The following is a 19,628-nucleotide window of genomic DNA, read 5'->3' on the forward strand; positions in this document are numbered from 1 at the left end:
CTACTTTAAAAAAAATGGTCCACTTACCTGGGTCTTTTGTCCGGCAAAGGCCTGAACTTAACACAAGTTGTAAAGATACAGTAGAGTTAAATCCAGTGTCTCACAGGTGACATCTTTAATTGAAGTCCTTCTCTTTTCTTTTCCACATGCAAAATTAATGGACAAAAATAATTTTGTTAAATCTAAAAAAAAGCCCCCCCCCCCCCCCATGGCAAATGGAGTTGAGCCTTACTCTTACGCACAATGATTGGTTTAAACACTTTTATCTAGGTTGCAAACTTTCCATAGCGGGTAGATGTGTCAGAAAACCAACTACAAATTAATATCCCGATGGTATAGAGTACCTTCAGTTCTACAGAAAATGTTTCCATAAACATACAATCTATGTGGGTACCATGTTCCATATTTGGTGGGACTGTCCTCCCATTCGTTTGTTCTGGGACAAGGTCATAAAAATTACACATCGCCTGACTGGTTATAAATTAGATCATAATCCTGTCCCTTTGCTCCTAAGTGAGAGAACGGTTTTGAACTCTTTATATTATTTCCTTCAAGCAGCTAGAATAGTTATTCCTCGCCTATGAAAGTCCACTCAGCCTCCCTCCATCTCTGATTGGGTGCGTGAGGCACCATTCATCGCATGGAGGAATAATGTTTAGCCTCCTCAAATCGCCCAGAGAAACATAATAAACTTTGGCTTCCATAACTTGAATTTGTTCACTTGGATTACTATAGAACCTGCTGTACATCTGGTTAGGCCTAAGGTTATGGTATCTCCAGGTATTTTTTCTAACTTTATCATTGTCCTTTGGGATTGGGCATGCCACAAGTTAGTTCCTGTTATTCATCACAAAGATTGCGGATGAATCTTTAGTGTGATGGATGGGCGTAGATACTCCAGTGATTTGTAGATGAGGATTGTTGATAGATGTTAATTAGTTTTGTTCTATTTTTTTGTGGGAAGAACTAAAGCTTCCAGATCTAGGAAGCTTGTATGATAGATTTCTTTTCCGCTTCATTTTTCTACATTGGTATGTATGATTTTTTTTTAATACAGACCTGTATGTAGACGTATTTATAAGCTTTATTGTATTTTCCACTCCCTTATGTTTTCATTTTTTCCTGTACCATGATATTGCATCATTTTTCAAAATAATAAACATTTTAATGAGAAAAAAGGCCCACATAGAAAAAAAGATAAAAAATAAAAGCAAACAAAAAGTATGCAGACGTTCATATGGGGGGGGTAATAAAATAAAAAAATCATAGTAAACCTCTACATAAAAAATAAACTCACCTCATGCTATTTAAGACTGCTAACAATATTGGGCCATCCCAGACTAAGGAAATGAATACATTTTGAAAATGTGTTGGAGGTCTTTTGGTTTACTGACCAGCCTGTAGTGACGTCCCTCACAGTTTGCACAGTGGATATGTCACGCCCCCTCCCATAGACATAAATGGAGGGGGCGTGGTATGTGCATATGAACTAAAGGAACAGAAATAAACATCTATATTGAGCTCAGGAGGAGGATGGTTATTTATCGAAGTATGAAGTAAAGGAACAGAAATAAATGTTTTTACTGAGCACAGGAGAAAGATAGTATCAGAGGTAAAGATGGCACACAAATGGAGATAGTCTACAGATGCCAATGAACTGCGGACACGGGAGAGGCAAACAGGCTTGAAAGCTTAGAATGTGTGTCAGATTTATTCAGTAACCAAAGTCTCTGTACAGTAACAAAAGTTTATAGAACACAGTTACAGAACACGATAGATTCCTTATGTATGGCAAATAAGTGTCAGCCAAAAATCAGACCCCAATGTGATCTTCTCACATTTTTATGCAGTATGCATTAGACTCTTAAGCTCCCCCTAGAGGTGGTTTTAGGCATTCCTGAATTTTAATAATCTGCCCAGCTATAAGAGCAAGGGTTCTGGATTTTGTTGTAAAACAAAAACAACTTCAACCTTTATAAAGATACAATCTAAAATGCTCAGAATAGGATGCTTAAACTAATATGACATTACATAATGTGACATAACTTTCAGTTGAGCGACTTCTAATACATTATTTTGTAATGCATTAAGATATCATCTGCAATACAGACTTTCTCTTATAGCAATATGTGTCAATGGTTAATATATACCCAGCTTTCCATTTCTTTCAATAAACATATATATTGCCCTAAATGTCTGCTTGTCACTTGTCCAACATCCTCTGCACAGAAGCAATGCTGTAGGCAGCAGCTGGAATCTGCTGTTTATTTTTATTTTTTCTCGCAGTCACAAAGTAATGTCCTGGGAAGAGGTCACTGGTTCTAGGTGGGATGAAATCATAAAATTAATTCCCACATCCTGCGCTTTATTTACTTTAGCTTCTTGTCACAACATCACACATGACTGTACAATGCCACAAAAAAAAAAACACATCCTGCTCCCGAAATGCAGAACTGTTTGTCTGAACTGTACTTGTGTTGTAAAAATAGCATAAATTATACCTGCACAATTATGAAATGAATACTTATGTCTGGAATCGGTTATGGTTGATGAAAAGAAGAATATCCGCCATCTAAACATAGAGGGCACGCAACAGGAATCCAACCGAAATAGAAGCAAGGAGGTTAAAAAACTTTCAATTCTGTTGTACATTATAATTGCTTAATCTTTTCAATGTATAATCTGAAACAACAAATATGTTCTTTATGGCCGATGTACAAAGCTTTCGCTTGAAGACAATGCCGTTTGTGACAACACAACTCCCTGTAATCCTCAGCACACTACGTACACTTAATGTGTGATTCTATTTTCGGTAAGCCACAAGAAAAAAAGATCCCTGCGTAGGAGAGAATTTGGGCGTCTGCCAGATATATGATGTAAAGCTTTATGCATGATAGCAAAGGCTGAATCGGTATGGACTCACATCAAATGTGTTTAAATTCTCCAAAGTTTTTTTTTACAGTATTTTATATGTAATTTTACTTTATAATACATGACAACTGTTTACATAGTGAGGATTTGGATGTATCAGAGCTACCATTTGTGGAATTTTTAGAAATTGTATTTGTTAATTTCATCATTATTTTAACCCCTTAAGGATCAAGCCCATTTTCACCTTAAGGACCAGAGCATTTTTTGCACATCTGACTACCGTCAATTTAAGCATTATTACCTCTAGGATGCTTTTACTTATGAATTTGATTCTGAGACAATTTTTCGTGACATATTCTACTTTAACATAGTGGTAAATTTTTGTCAATACTTGCATCATTTCTTGGTGAAAAATTTGAAAATTTGGCATTTTTCTAAATTTAAAGCTCTCTGTTTGTAAGGAAAATAGATATAACATAAATTATGTATTGATTCACATATGAAATATGTCTACTTTATGGTTGCATCATAAAGTTGACATGTTTTTACTTTTGGAAGACATCAGAGGGCATCAGCAGCAATTTTCCAATTTTTCAAAACATTCAAAAAATTTCCAAAATCGGAATTTTTTAGGGACCACTTCATATTAGAAATACCCCATTATAAAAAATGCATCCCTCAAAGTATACAAAATGACAATCAGAAAGCTTGTTTACCCTTTAGGTGTTTCACAGGAGTAGCAGCAAAATGAAGGAGAAAATTCTAAATCTCCATTTTTTACACTAACATATTCTTGTAGACCGAGTTTTTGAATTTTTACAAGAGGTAAAAGGAGAAAAAGCCCCCCAAAATGTGTAACCCAATTTCTCCCGAGTAAGGAAATATCTCATATGTGAATGTAATGTAAATTGTAAATTTTAATGTAAATTGCTGTGGGTGTAATAGAGGGCTCAGAAGCAAAGGAGCAACAATGGAATTTTTGGAGAGTGAATTTTGCTGAAATGGTTTTTGGGGAGCATGTTGCATTTAGGAAGCCATAACAGCAAAAAAAAAAAAAAAAAAAAAACACATGGCATACTATTTTGGAAACTACACCCCTCAAGACACGTAACAAGTGGTACAGTGAGCCTTAACACTCCACAGGTGTTTGAAAACTTTTTGTTAAAGTCAGATGTCTAAATTTAAAAAAAAATTCACTAAAATGCTGTTTTTTCCCCAAAATTTACCATTTTTACAAGAGGTAATAGAAGAAAATGCCCCCCAAAAGTTGTAACCCCATTTCTTCTGATTATGGTACCCCATATGTGGACGTAAAGTGCTCTCCGGGTGCACTACAATGCTCAGAAGAGAAGGAGCCACATTTGGCTTTTTGAAAGCAAACTTTGCTGAAATTGTTTTTTTTGGAAGGCATGTCGCTTTTTGGAAGTCCCCATGGTGCCAGAACAGCAAAAAAAGCTCCACATGGCACACTATTTGTGAAACAACACCCCACAGCCTTTACAACCCACAGGTATTTGACAAATTTACACTAAATTTGGACGTGAAAATGAAAATTAAATTTTTTTTCATTAAAATGTTGGTGTTAATCCAAATTTTTCATTTTCACAAGGGGTAATAGGAGAAAAAGCCATGCAAATTTTTAACCCCATTTCTTCTGAGTATGGAAATACCCCATATGTGGATGTAAAGTGCTCTGTGGGAGAATTATAATACTCAGAAGAGAAGGAGCGCCATTGGGCTTTTGGAGAGAAAATTTGATTGGAATGGAAGTCGGGGCCATGTGTGTTTACAAAACCCCTGTGGTGCCAGAACAGTGGACCCCCCCCCCCCCCAACATGTGATGCTATTTTGGAAACTACACCCCTCATGGAATGTAATAAGGGGTGCAGTGAGCATTTACACCCTGCTGGCATTTGACAAATCTTTGGAACAATGTGCTGTGCTGTGTTCAAACAATCTGTCAGACACCAGTGGTGTGTAAATGCTTACAGCACCCCTTATTACATTCCATGAGGGGTGTAGTTTCCAAAATGGGGTTCCACTGTTTTGGCACCATGGGGGCTTTGTAAACGCACATGGCCTTCAAATCCAGACACATTCTTTCTCCAAAAGCCCAATGGCGCTCCTTCTCTTCTAAACATTGTAGTTCACCCGCAGAGCACTTTACGTCCACACATGGGGTATTTATATACTCAGAAGAAAGGGTGCTACACATTTTGGGGGGCTTTTTTCCTATTACCCCTTGTGAAAATGAAATGTATGGGGCAATACCAGTATGTTAGTGTAAAAAAAAAAATACAGTAACATGCTGGAGTAGACCCCAACTTTACCTATTCATAAGGGGTGAATTTTGAAAAAGCTCCCCAAAGTTCTTTAGGTAATTTCTCCCGAGTATGGAAATACCCCATATATGACCCTAAACAGTTGCCTTGAAATACGACAGGACTCTGAAGTGATAGAGCGCCATTTGCATTTGAGGCCTAAATTAGGGATTTGCACAGGGACGGACCAGAATGCAAAAATTACACTTGTCTCCGATTCCAAAATCATGTTTCCCAAACAGGGTGCCTCCAGCTGTTGCAAAACTTCCAGCATGCCTGGACAATCAAAGACTGTCCGGCAATACTGGTAGTTGTTGTTTTGCAACAGCTGGAGGCTCCATTTTGGAAACAGTGTAGTACCAGACATTTTCAATTCTCTTGGGGGTGGGGGGGGGGGTGGGGGCTGTAACTGTGTAGGGATATATGTAGTGTTTTACTTTTTACTTTGTGTAGTGTAATGTTTCTAGGGTACATTCACACGGGTGGGGGTTTACAGCCAGTTTCCCGCTGGGAGTTTGAGCTGCAGCGGAAAATTTGCTGCATCTTACACTTGCAGTGAGAAACTCACTGTAAACCCCCACCCCTGTGAATGCACCCTGTGCATTCACATGGGGGGGGGGGGGGGGAACAAACCTCCAGCTGGTGCAAAACTACAACTCGCAGCATGCCCTTTGGCTGTACATGCATGCTGAGGGTTGTAGTTATGCAACAGCTGGAGGCACAGTGGTTTCAAAACACTGAGAGTTTGTTACTTAACTCAGTGTTGCAAAAGCTGTTGCAAGACTACAACTCCCAGCATGTACGGTATATATCAGTGCATGCTGGGAGTTGTAGTTTGCAACAGCTGGAGACACAATGGTTGCAAAACTCTGAGTTAGGTAATAAACTCAGTGTTTTGCAACCAGTGTGCCTTCAGCTGTTGCAAAAGCTACAACTCTCAGCATGCACTGACAGCCGAAGGGCATGCTGGGACTTTTAGTTATGCAAAAACTGGAGGCATACTACTAACACTCCCAGCATGCCCTTTGGCTACCCATGCATGCTGGGGGTTGTAGTTATGCAACAGCTGGAGGTACACTGGTTGCAAAACACTGAGTGTTTACTTAACTCAGTGTTTCGCAACCAGTGTGCCTCCTTCTGTTGTAAAACTACTACTCTCAGCATGCACTTATAGCTGAAGGGCATGCTGGGACTTGTAGTTATGCAACAGCTGGAGGCACACTACTGCAACTAACAGCATGTCATTTGGTAGTTTGTGCATGCTGGGGTTTGTAGTTATGCAATTGCTGGAGGCACACTTTTTCATAGAAAAAATGTGACTCCATATGTTGCATAACTACAACCCCCAGCATGCACAAACTACCCGAGGGCATGCTGGGAGTTGTAGTAGAGCCTTCTGCTGTTGCATAACAACAACTCCCAGCATGCCCTTTTGTGCATGCTGAAAGTTGTTGCTAAGCAACAACAGGAGGCACAGCCTTACCTCCTGCTGCTGCTCTACCGGATCCTGTCTGCTACCGCCGTCGCTGCTTCCACTCTGGGGGCCCCAATCCCACTGCAGATGCCAGGATCAGGGGCCCCCACTCCAGGTACATACTCCTGGCACCCGCTCTTGCCCTCTGGAGTAGGGGCGGAGTGGGTGTCGTTAGGGACACCCCCACAGCAGGAGTCTTGATTCGGCAGCTGGTAACGACCAACGAACCAGGACGACCGTGAGGTGGCAGCAGTGCCACCTCACTCCTGCTGCTGTAGGGTGATAGGTGCTGTGTCGGATGGCACCTATCACCCTTTTTTCCGGGTCACTGAGGACCCGATTGACTGGTAATCGTCGCAAATCGCCGATCTCAGGACCCCCCCAGGGGTTTGCACAGGGTGCCTGCTGAATGATTTCAGCAGGCATCCCGGTATGGTCCCCTGAGGACAAGCAGGGCTCTGTGCACTGAGGACAAACAGGGCTCTGTGTACTGGGGACAAGCAGGGCTCTGTGTACTGAGGATGTGGTGTCCCGGTACAGGACCTGGTCTTGTCCCTGTCTAAAGTCCCCTCAGCCAGAGTCCCTTCATTCCCATAGGGATCTCCTGCAGGGCTTACCCCTGGTCGCCTCATATAAATTGTATATTGTTTAATATATAAAGATAATAAAAATGTATAGGAAATATATATGTATAGGACCTTTCCCGGGTCACGTGAAGTACAGGGTCACGTGATGTACAGTTGTAATGTACTATTGTTCAAGGACCTTCCAGGGTCATGTGATGTACCCAGAGTTCACTGTGTTCAGGACTTACAGGTTTGCGGACCAATGAGCTTAGTCCAGCCCCTTATTATATAAAGGGCTGTAGCCACTAAATTCTCTCTCTTCCTGCCGGACTATCAGAGAAGCACAAACATCTCAGCAGAAATCTCAATTCATCTAGGCCCAAAGCCTAAGAACCTGCAGCCACTAAACTGTGAGTTACAAAGCTCAATCTACCAAATCCTGTGTGACTACTACCAGCTAGAATATTATAATTAGCAGCACAGTGGCCTGCATCAAAGCTCATTGCTTCAAAGTCCCAGCAAAACCTATGAGGAACCCTCATTCCGGTTGCCTCTTAAGAGATTGTAATGTATAAAGACTGTTGCATAAAATCTTGAATTCCAGTTCTTCAGTTTGTTCATAAAGTCTGCTGTGGACGGTTGGCGGTAGGACCATTAACACTAAGGAAACCTCACCCTGGTGTCACAACATCTAAGGGTTAATACCACCAGACCCGGCACTTACATCACCGCAACACCCCAGACACCACAACTCTCCTGGTTCACTACAAGGACAAGCAGGGCTCTGTACACTAAGAACAAGCAGGGCTCTGTGCACTGAGGACAAGCAGGGCTCTGTACACCAAGGACAAGTAGGACTCTGTAAACTGAGGACAAGCAGGGCTCTGTACACTGAGGACCATCAGGGCTCTGACTGAGGACAAGCAGGGCTCTGTGTACTGAGGACAAGCAGGGCTCTGTGCACCGAGAACAAGCAGGGCTCCGTGCACCGAGGACAAGCAGGGCTCTGTACACTGAGGACAAGCAGGGCTCTGTACACTGAGGACAAGCAGGGCTCTGTACACTGAGGACAAGCAGAGCTCTATACACTGAGGACAAGCAGGGCTCTGTACACTGAGGACAAGCAGGGCTCTGTACACCAAGGACAAGTAGGACTCTGTAAACTGAGGAGAAGCAGGGCTCTGTACACCGAGGACAAGCAGGACTCTCTAAACTGAGGAGAAGCAGGGCCCTTTACACTGAGGACAAGCAGGGCTCTTTGCAGTGAGGCTCTGTGACATGCCCCTGTCTCACACAGCAGGATGATTGACAAGCCAGGAGCCTGACACACAGGCAATAGCAGCAGGGACAGCATTTTTTCACCCAAAAATATACAAATTATGTAACATATATATATATATATATATATATATATATATATATAGATATAAAACTCAACATGTGTGTGTGTGTGTGTGTGTGTGTGTATGTATGTACGTGTGTATGTTCCAGCATCACGTCCAAACGGCTAAAGATATTAACATGAAACTTGGCACACATGTTACTTATATGTCACCAACAAACATAGGATAGGTGATTTAACCCTTACTCACCCCCATTTGGAAGGGCGGGGTTTATGTTTAAAGTCCCATACAAGTCAATGGGAAATATATGTTACTGCATAACTTCCAAACGGCTTGAGATATTTCGATAATACTTGGTCACATGTTACTTATATATCCACTTAAAATATAGGATAGTTAATTTAACCCTTAACTACCCCCATTTGTGAGGGTCAGGGTTTTTGTTTAAAGTCCCATGCAAATCAATGGGAAATGTATGTTCCCACATAACTTCCGTACTGCTGGAGATATTTCAATAGCTGGTACACAAATTACAGGTCGGGATAGGAGGTCGACATAGGAGGTCAACATAGGAGGTCGACATAGGAGGACGGGATAGGAGGACCGGGATAGGAGGACCGGGATAGGAGGACCGGGATAGGAGGACTAGATAGGAGGACTAGATAGGAGGTCGAGATAGGAGGTCGGGATAGGAGGTCAGGATTGGAGGACGGGATTGGAGGTCAGGATAGGAGGTCGGGATAGGAGGTCGAGATAGGAGGACGGTATAGGAGGACAGGATAGGAGGACGCGATTGGAGGACGGGATTGGAGGACGGGATAGGAGAACGGGATAGGAGGACGGGATAGGAGGTCGGGATAGGAGGTCAGGATATAACAACAATATATGAGGACGGGATATGAAGTCAAAAGCTTCCTCCTTTGTTTATTTTCCTCCCCAACAAGGATTAGGAAGGAAAAACCGGGCAACGCCGGGTACTCAGCTAGTATATATATAACAAATATACATATAATGGTATTATCTACATTATATAATACGTTTTTGCAAATTACAGATTTTTTCCTCTTTGCCTTTTATTAGCCATAACTCTTAACATGTTTTCCTACAGGGCCATAAGAGGGCTTGTTTTTATGTGGGGACAATTGTACTTCATAATGACCACTCATTTTAGTTAAATCATTACAAAGCCCTCAAAATTTTTTGCAGCAAAATGAAAAAAATTTGCTATGTTTTCGGGGTTTCCTTTTATGAGCAGTGCACCTAATGGTTAAAATGACATTTTATCTTTATTCTGTAGGTCCATAAATTAAACATTTTAACCAATTAATATGTTTTGTTTTATTTTATTACTTTAAAAAAATTATAACTTTTTTAAACAGAAGTATGCTTAAAATTGTCCTTTCTTTTACCCCTATCCCTCTCTAATTTTTCCATATACACAGCTGTATGAGGGCTCATTTTTTGCACTGTGATATGTAGTTTTCATTATTATTACTATTTCTGTTTTGCTGAGATTTTTTGATCACTTTATTATTTTTTGCTGATCTGATGCAACCAAAAATCAACAATTCTGGACTTTGGTATTTTTATTCCATTCCCAGTGCCATTTCAACATTATAATATATATTAGTTTAATAGATATACCAAAGAAAAGGAGAGCTTTACCACTGCTTTACCAATAAAATCAATAACTTTATTTATATTTCCATAAAACATGATTACTATTACATATACAGTATTAAGTATGATTAGGTCTTATAATACAACAATCCAATACTTGCATGAAGGGAAAGGGATGTCAGTCACTGAACCATTCATTATTATCCTGCTATCACATTGTACATATAATATCACAGGGAAAGTATATTATATGGTTACAGATATTCCATATAATCGTGTGTACTGGGATGGGAATAATAAATTCCTCTTATATAGAGATGCTAACCCCGGTACTATATTCAATCCACTTTCATAAATGTCTGACACCAAACAAGGCAGTCCGCTTACCCATAACGTGTGGTTCGTTCTGACACCTCCCCCAAGCTCAATGCACATTTCGCAGTCTTTCTTATTGTTATATGTTTACTCCATTCACCGTGGCATTTCAACATTTTAAAATACAGTATATTATTTTAATAGAGCAGACATTTTTGCACTTGGCGATGCCACCTATGTTTATTTTTATTTTTGTTTATTGATTTTATATTAAGAATGGGTGATTTAAACTTTAATTAGGGGAGGGGCTTATTTTCATTTATTAACCTTTTTTTCCCCACAATTTTTAATTCCCCATAGTAAACTATTATCTGCAATTTTTTAATTCCATACACTGAACAATGCTTTGCCATAACAATGCAATGATCAGTATTATCATCACTCCACTTGTACGGGATGCCTAGGCTCTTTGTATAACACAGCAAAAATATAAATAGCATAGCTACCTAATCAGATATAAGGAGTACAAAGCTAAGTTGTAGAATTGTAGAGCTAGAAACCTCTTATACAGCAAGAATGGAGAGAGATAATACATCTCAATGGTGATGTCTGTAAATAATATACAGTATAAACATCACTTTCTGTTGTCAGAACCTAACACTTATAAAAAGATGAGTTGTGCTATACTGGCAATGCTATTTTTATCCTGTATTTTTATTCTGCACAGTAGCTGAGACATAATGGGACTATTGTAATAAAGCAGTCTAATACTTAGACAGTGTAAACCTAGACTAGACAGTCAACAAACACATCAAATGTATCACAATGGCTGGCATGCTGTTTGATAAATTTAGCAAACCTAGTAAAAATGTCTAATCTAAGTTTAGACCACCTGTCAGAGGACTTACTTCATGCCTAAGTTGTGGCGCATGCCTTCCTTCACGCTAAACCACAATTCATTTTTCAATTAGAACTTTGTCCAGTGTTAACTTTTAGTTGACTGACGTGAAGTGCTTCTTCGATATTGAAAAAAAATAGATTCTTCAGCAGCATTAGAACATCAGGACAGATTCACTATCACAAATGCATTAGAAGGCAAAGATTTAATACAGCAAATCCAATACAATTTTGGTGCAGCCTTCCAAAACTTGTGAAAAACTTTCTTAAGGGACTTCCACCACTTTTATTTTGCATTTAAGACACTTTTAGGCCAATTTCCAACCTCTCCTGCCAAAGGGGACATGTCTTTGTTAAAAGGGGTGTGGCTTCATGGAAAGTGGAAGTGGCTTTAGAAATGTAAAAAATTGCACCAATTTCTGCTTTACGTTCTGGCGCATTTTTAAGTAAATGTAAATTTGCACTTGCAGTCTTCAGATTAACTGACAATAAAAATTATTATTATTATTATCATCATTAGTAATAGTAGTAAATAAATTTTTATAGCACCAATATATTACACAGCACTTTACAATTATGAATTTGTAACATGTAAGTGTTGATATTTTACTTGGTATTTACAAGTATTGCCTCCATGGCCAGTGTTGTCTTGATATACCAAAGAAATGTGTAATGTCATTTGTTATTTATATTCTACTAGCTGAGTACCCGGCGTTGCCCGATTTTTCCTTCCTAATTCTTGTTGGGGAGGAAAATCAACGAAGGAGGAATCTTTTGACTTCATATCCGATCCTCATATATTGTTGTCATCCCCAAACCTCATATCCTGTCCCTATATACCATCCTCATATCTCAACTTCCTTCCCCTCCTCGTATCCCGACCTTATATCCCGTCCTCATATCTCAACCTCATATCCCGACCTCCTATCCCATCCTCATATCCCGTCCTCATATGTAGACCTCATATCCCATCCTCATATCCCGTCCTCATATCCCAACTTCCTATCCTGACATCCTATCTCGACCTCATATCCTGTCCTCATATCCTGACCTCCTATCCCCTCCTATCCCGACCTCATATCTCATCCTCTTATCCCCACCTAATAAACCGTCCTCACATCCCAACCTCATATCCCATCCTCATATCCTGTCCTCCGGTGGGACAGATTTGTGATAAAGATATTATAAGCTGAAAATAGAAATTGACATGGCTTTGTGGGACTGGGCGTCATTTGAAAGTCAGACTGATGATCAAAAAGGGTAGAGAATAAAAGGGGTGGGGATTAAACAGTGGGCATGTCTTTGTGAGATGGAGTGTGGCTTGCAAGCCAGACTGACACATTCACCAGGAGATGCAGAGCGGAGCTTGTGGAGTAAGGTACTGGAAGTCCCATATACATGTTTTGGACTTGAAACAAAAGCCCATCTTTTATATAAGGGTTAATTTCACTATCATATATTTTTATTTGACATATAAGTAATATGTGTACTAGGTATTATTGAAATGTCTCCAGCTGTACGGAAGTTATTTGGGAACATACATTTCCCATAGATTTGCATGGGACTTTAAACAAAAACCCTGACCCTCACAAATGGGGGTAGTTAAGGGTTAAATTAACTATCCTATATTTTAAGTGGACATATAAGTAAGTTATGCAGTAACATATATTTCCCATAGACTTGTATGGATGGGACTTTAAACAAAAACCCCAACCCTGGAAAATTCGGGGTAAGTAAGGGTTGAATTTAGAGATGAGCGAACTTTTCTAAATTTGATTCGGACGATTTGACGAATTTTCCGAAAAAGTTTGTTTCGATCTGAATTTTTTCGCGGCGAATCTATATTAAAAAAGGCTATTTCTAGCCTACATACAGCCTCTATAGGGGTATAGAACATTTTGCTGTGTTCTAAAACGCATATGGAGTGTGCTGGGTAAGTGAAATAATACTGTTATTCAGAATAACATGCAGATTACCGGCATTGCTTTTAGAATAACTGCCGCACAGCAGCAAAATTACAGAACCTGGTGGTGGCAACAGTGTCAGGAGACCATATAGTGACTGAATGACATAGCAGGGAGGTGTTGGCAGCATGAGTAGACCATTTAGTGGCTGAATGGCACAGTGTGGAGGTGTTGGCAGCATAAGGACGTCATATAGTGGCTGAATGACACAGCTTGGATGAGGCTGAAGCATGAGGACACCATATAGTGGCTGAATGACACAGCGTGAAGGTGTTGGCAGCATGAGGAGACCATATAGTGGCTGAATGGCACAGCGTGGAGGTGTTGGCAGCATGAGGACACCATATAGTGGCTGAATGGCACACTGTGGAGGTGTTGGCAGCATGAGGACACCATATAGTGGCTGAATGACACAGCCTGGAGTTGGCTGATGCACGAGTACACAGCAGGGCTTCACAATCCCCCCCCCCCCCAACAAACACCACAATTTTTGGAATTTTTCAAAAAGATTTTGGATAGCGGGAGCTACCTATGAGAAAATTTTAATTTCCCAGACCCAGGCCCCACAGCGGCATCAGTAACCCATATATTGCCTGAATGACACAGCCTGGAGTTGACTGATGCACGAGTATACACCAGGGCTTCACAATCCCCCCCCCCCAGAAAAAAAAACACCACAATTTTAGACATTTTTTAAAAAGATTTTGGATAGCGGGTGCTACCTATGAGAAAATTTTAAATTCCCAGACCCAGGCCCAACAGCAGCATCAGTAACCCATATATTGCCTGAATGACACAGCCTGGAGTTGGCTGATGCACGAGTTCACACCAGGGCTTCACAATCCCCCCCCAAAAAAACACCACAATTTTAGAAATGTTTTTAAAAGATTTTGGATAGCGGGTGCTACCTATGAGAAAATTTTAAATTACCAGACCCAGGCCCCACAGCGGCATCAGTAACCCATATATTGCCTGAATGACACAGCCTGGAGATGGCTGATGCACGAGTTCACACCAGGGCTTCACAATACCCCCCAAAAAACACCACAATTTTTGAAATTTTTGAAAAAGATTTGGGATAGCGGGTGCTACCTATGAGAAAATTTGAAATTCCCAGACCCAGGCCCAGCAGTGCCATCATTTTTGGATTTGAAATTTAAAACAACTTTTGCGTGTCCCGGACCCCAGCGTGTGGATACGAAGGACCAAATCCAACAAGCCCCCACAGGGCTCATGTGGCCGTGAGATTTAGGCACAACGTCTCCATTGCCCTGACCGGCCATTGTTTCCAAGACTTCTTGCAAAGGCAAACCATGTGAAGAACAGTGTGACACCGCCGTGACCTGCACACATGGTATGCTGAAGGGCCACTGAGACTTGTCCGGGCAGTGGAGGCTTAAGACACAGTGGAGGATGTGGAGGCAGAGTAGCACACTGTCACAGGACCAACGGGCTGACAGAGTGTAGCAGGAAGCATCATTGAGTACACACCAGGGCTTCAGAATCCCAAAGAAAAAACAACTATTTTTAAAAAAAATGTAAGAATATTTAGGACAGCGGGTGCTACCTATATATTGCCTGAATGACACAGCCTGGAGTTGGCTGATGTATGAGTACACACTAGGGCTTCACAATCCCTCCAAAAAAACACAACAATTGTAGAAATTTATGAAGACTTTTGGATAGCGGGTGCTACCTATGACAACATTTTAGATTCCCAGACCCAGGCCCAGCAGCGCCATCAGTAAAACATATATTGCCTGAATGACACAGGCTGGAGTTGGCTGATGCATGAGTACGCACCAAAGCTTCACAATCCCTAATAAAAAAGATGATCATTTTTGACAAAAATTTAGGACAGTGAGTGCTCTCTATATATTACCAGAATGACGCAGCCTGGAGTTGGCTGCAGCATGAGGAGACCATTGAAATGTGTGATTTTTTTATTTGAAATTTAAATCAAAATTTGTGTCCCGGACCCCGCCGTGTGGGTACAAAGGACCTAATCTCACAAGCACCCACAGGGCTCATGTGGCCGTAAGATGTAGGCGCAGCGTCTCCATAGCCCTGACCGGCCATTTTTGTTTTTTGTACCTTTGTTTAAGAACAAGCGCATATCCAAGAGTCCAGAAGACTCTATAATGCAGGACGGTGGACCACCAAAAGACATTCTTCTATAAAAATAATGTTTTATGAAATAAAGAAGCAGAGTTCATCCCTCTGTGTATTTTTTTTGAAAATTTTACTTAAAAAATCACACGCAACAATTGTTCAATGGTGTAATGGTTATTATTGTGGAAAATTCAAGTTTATTACTGTGATAATTATCAGAAAATTTAAAAAAAAAACACTACCCAAGAGTGTTTAATAACCCCATACAATGCACCATAAATGTTGAAATTTAAATTAAGCATGTATGTATGTATTTCAAAAATCCTAAAATTAAAGGCCCAAGCCCAGCAGCATCAGTAAGCCAAGTAGTTCCTGAAACACACAGTCAGGAGCAGTCTTTAGCAGTACAGAAGAGGGTTTAATAACCCCTTACATTGAAAGATCGATGTTGAAATCTCAATTAAGCATATATGTAAGCTAGTGCTATCATCCAAAAATGTAAGGCCCAAGCTCAGCAGCATCAGTAAGCCAAGTAGTTCCTGAAAGACACAGTCCGGAGCAGGCAGCAGCAGTACTGAAGAGGGCTTCACAGCCACTAACATTAAAATGTTAATGTGAAAATCTGTATAGAAGATGTATGTTAGCTAGTGCTAACATCAAAAAATGTTAGCCACAGGCCCAGCAGCATCATTAAGCCAAGTAGTTCCTGAAACACACAGCCTGGATCAGGAAGCAGGATACGTACATAAGAGAGCTTCACAACCCCAAACATTAAAAAATCAATGTTGAAATCTCTGTTGAGCATGTATGTTTGCTAGTGCTACTATAAAATAATTGTAGGTAATATATAAGACAGTCCCAGCAGCATCAGAAAACAATATACAGCCTGGATGTGGGGAAAGCATAAGGAGCCCATATAGTGTCTGAATGGTACAGCCTGAAGGTGGCCTAAGCATGAGGAGACCATATAGTGGCTGAATGGCACAGCCTGGAGTTGGCAGAAGCATAAGGAGAGAAAATAGTGGCTGAATGAAACAGCTTGGAGGTGGCAGCATCCGTAATAGCAGAGTCCTAAAAGTGACCCGGTGACAGAGTGGTGCGGTGGGTGGCAATACCAGTACCCGGTGATAAGGTGGCTGGAATGTTTGTAACTGGGGAGCAGTGTCTTAAATCTGTTTGGCACTATCCATATTTGTGAAGTGTTGGTGTAGCACCATGGTCAGTCTTATCTGATGCATCTGGCATTGGTGGGTGGAAATCCTGGCTGATCCATGCCTGATTAATCTTCTCAAAGGTCAGTCTCTTCACATTTTTTGTGGACAGACGAGTTCTCCTTGGGGTGACCCCCCTGCCGCACTAAACACCCGCTCTCATGGCACACTACTGGCCAGGCAGGATAGCTTTTCCAGGGCAAACTCTGCTAGTTGCGGCAATAAATCAAGTTTGGCTGCCCAGAAGTCCAGTGGATCTTCTAGGTTTTTTGAAGGTCAAGGTATGCCAAAACCTGCTGGTTCAGGTCCTGCTTCATGTCTACCTGCTGCTGATGAGTTGCTTCACTATGCGGGTGAAGAAAGGCACTCATCAGTGACTGTAGACTCAAGCTGCTGCTGATGGAGCTGGTACTGCTCCTGCCACCCCACCCCTCCCCAGCAGCTATGGCAGTGGAAGGTGAGCGTAGAGGGCCCCCCAAATAAGACCTGCTAGTGGATGGATGATAGCGATCAGCCAACTGACTACGTAGGATCCCTCTGTAGTAGGTCAGTTTGTCCTCCCTCTCAGTGTCTATAAAAAAAGCCCCCATTTTGTGCCAGTAGCGAGGGTTAAATAAAGTGGAGAGCCAGAAGTCATCCCGCTGCCAAATGTTGACAATTCAGCGGTCACTACGCAAGCAAGTGAGCATGCATGGTGCCATTTGTGCATGTGACTCAGAGGGACTCCCTGCCTCAATCTCCACTGCATACTGCCACTGTGTGTCTGGGTCCTCTGTCTCGCCTTCCTCATTACCCTCTAGCTGCTCTAGTTGATCGTGCTCCTCCTCTCCTGTCAGATGGCTAGAAACACCGCCCAGCTCATGAAATCTAAACTGAGCTCCAAATGCCCCTTATCCTCATCCTCCAGTTCAGCCCCCACAGGGCTCATGTGGCCGTGAGATGTAGGCGCAACATCTTCGTTGCCCTGACCAGCCATCGTTTCCAACACTTGTTGTAGGAAATGAAGCAGTGGAATAACGTCGTTCATTCCATAATCCTGGCAATTTACGTATAATGTGGCTTCCTCAAAGGGCCTGAGCAAACGGCAGGTGTCATGTATGAGCTGCCACGGGTTCACATTGAAGTTACACAGGAGAGTACCCCTATCTGCTTGGATCATCAAGAAATCGTGATGGCTTTTCTCTGTTCGTACAGTCGGTCCAACATATGGAGGGTGGATTTCCAACGTGTGGCAACGTCACACATCAGATTATGTTGGGGGATAGCATTCTGACACTGCAGCTCAAGGAGGGTGTGCTTTGTGGTGTAGGAGTGGATAAAGTGCATGCAAAGTTTCCTTCCCATTGTTAGGATGTCTTGCAAATGGGGGGGAACACTTCAGGAACTGCTTGACAAACAGATTTAACACGTGTGCCATGCAGGACGTTGTCAGTCACCATGGTTCCCATTTCCAGTTTTCGTGGAGTAAGCCATTCTCCGATCTCTTTATGAATTACTTTAAGCAGTTCTTTGCCTGTGAGACTCTTTTCGCCAAAGCAAACCATGTGAAGAACAGCTTGACACTGCCGTGCCCTGCACACATGGTGTGCTGAAGGGACACTGAGACTTGTCCGGGCAGTGGAGGCTGAGGACAAGGTGGAGGATTAGTGTTGAGCGGCATAGGCCATATTCGAATTCGCGAATATTCGCGAATATATGGACGAATATTCGTCATATTCGCGAATATTCGCTTATTCGTAATAGTCTTGTTTTATTTTCGCATATGCGAATATTCACGCATGCGAAAATTAGCATATGCGAAAATTTGTGTATACAAAATTAACATATGCGACAATTCGCATATTCGAAAATTAGCATATACAAATTTTCGCATATGCGAAGATTCGCACACCAGTCTCACACAGTAGTATTAGAGCCTTCTTACACCACATAAGCTGGAAGCAGAGAGGGATGATCACTGTGATGTGTACTGTGAAAAAAAAACAAAAAAAAAAAAACGAATATTCGTAATTACGAATATATAGCGCTATATTCGCGAATATTCGCAAATTCGAGAATATGCGATATTCGCGAATAAAATTCGAATTGCGAATATTCGCGAGCAACACTATGGAGGATGAGGAGGCAGAGTCGCACACTGTCACAGGACCAATGGGCTGACAGCGTGGTGGAGGAATCTGCGTGACCTGTCCAAGTTGGGGCTGTGGCTGTGCAGGAACCACATTCACCCAGTGAGCCGTAAAGAATAGTGTTGAGCGGCATAGGCCATATTCAAATTCACGATATTTCGCGAATATATGGGCGAATATTCGTCATATATTCGCTAAATTCGCATATTCGTAATATTCGTGTTTTATTTCCACGTATGCGAAAATTAGCATATGCGAAAATTAGCGTATAAAAAATTAGCATAAGCGAAAATTAGCATATGCGAAAATTAGCATATGCAAATTTTTGCACATGCGAAAATTCGCACGCCAGTCTCACACAGTAGTATTAGACCCTTTTTACACCACACAAGCTGGAAGCAGAGAGGGGTGATCACTGTGGTGTGTACTGTGAAAAAAAAAAATATTAGTAATTACGAATATATAGTGCTATATTCGCGAATATGTGATATTCACGAATAAAATTCGTACTGCGAATATTCGCGAGCAACACTAGTAAAGGACATGTATTGTCCCTGACCGTAGTTACAGCTCCAGACGTTGGCGCTGCCGTGCACTTTGGTACACACTGACAGGCTGAAGGACTGGCCCACCTTCTCTTCATCAAAATTGTGCAGGACTGGTACTGCCTTCTTTGCAAAGAAATGATGACTTGGCACTCTCCACCTCGGCTCGGCACAAGCCTTCAGTTCTCTGAAAGGTGCAGAGTCCCCCACTTGAAAAGGGAGGGACTGCAGCACCAGCAACTTAGACGGGAGCACATTCA

Source organism: Hyla sarda, chromosome 1 (genome assembly GCF_029499605.1).
Source record: "Hyla sarda isolate aHylSar1 chromosome 1, aHylSar1.hap1, whole genome shotgun sequence".
NCBI lineage: Eukaryota > Metazoa > Chordata > Amphibia > Anura > Hylidae > Hyla > Hyla sarda.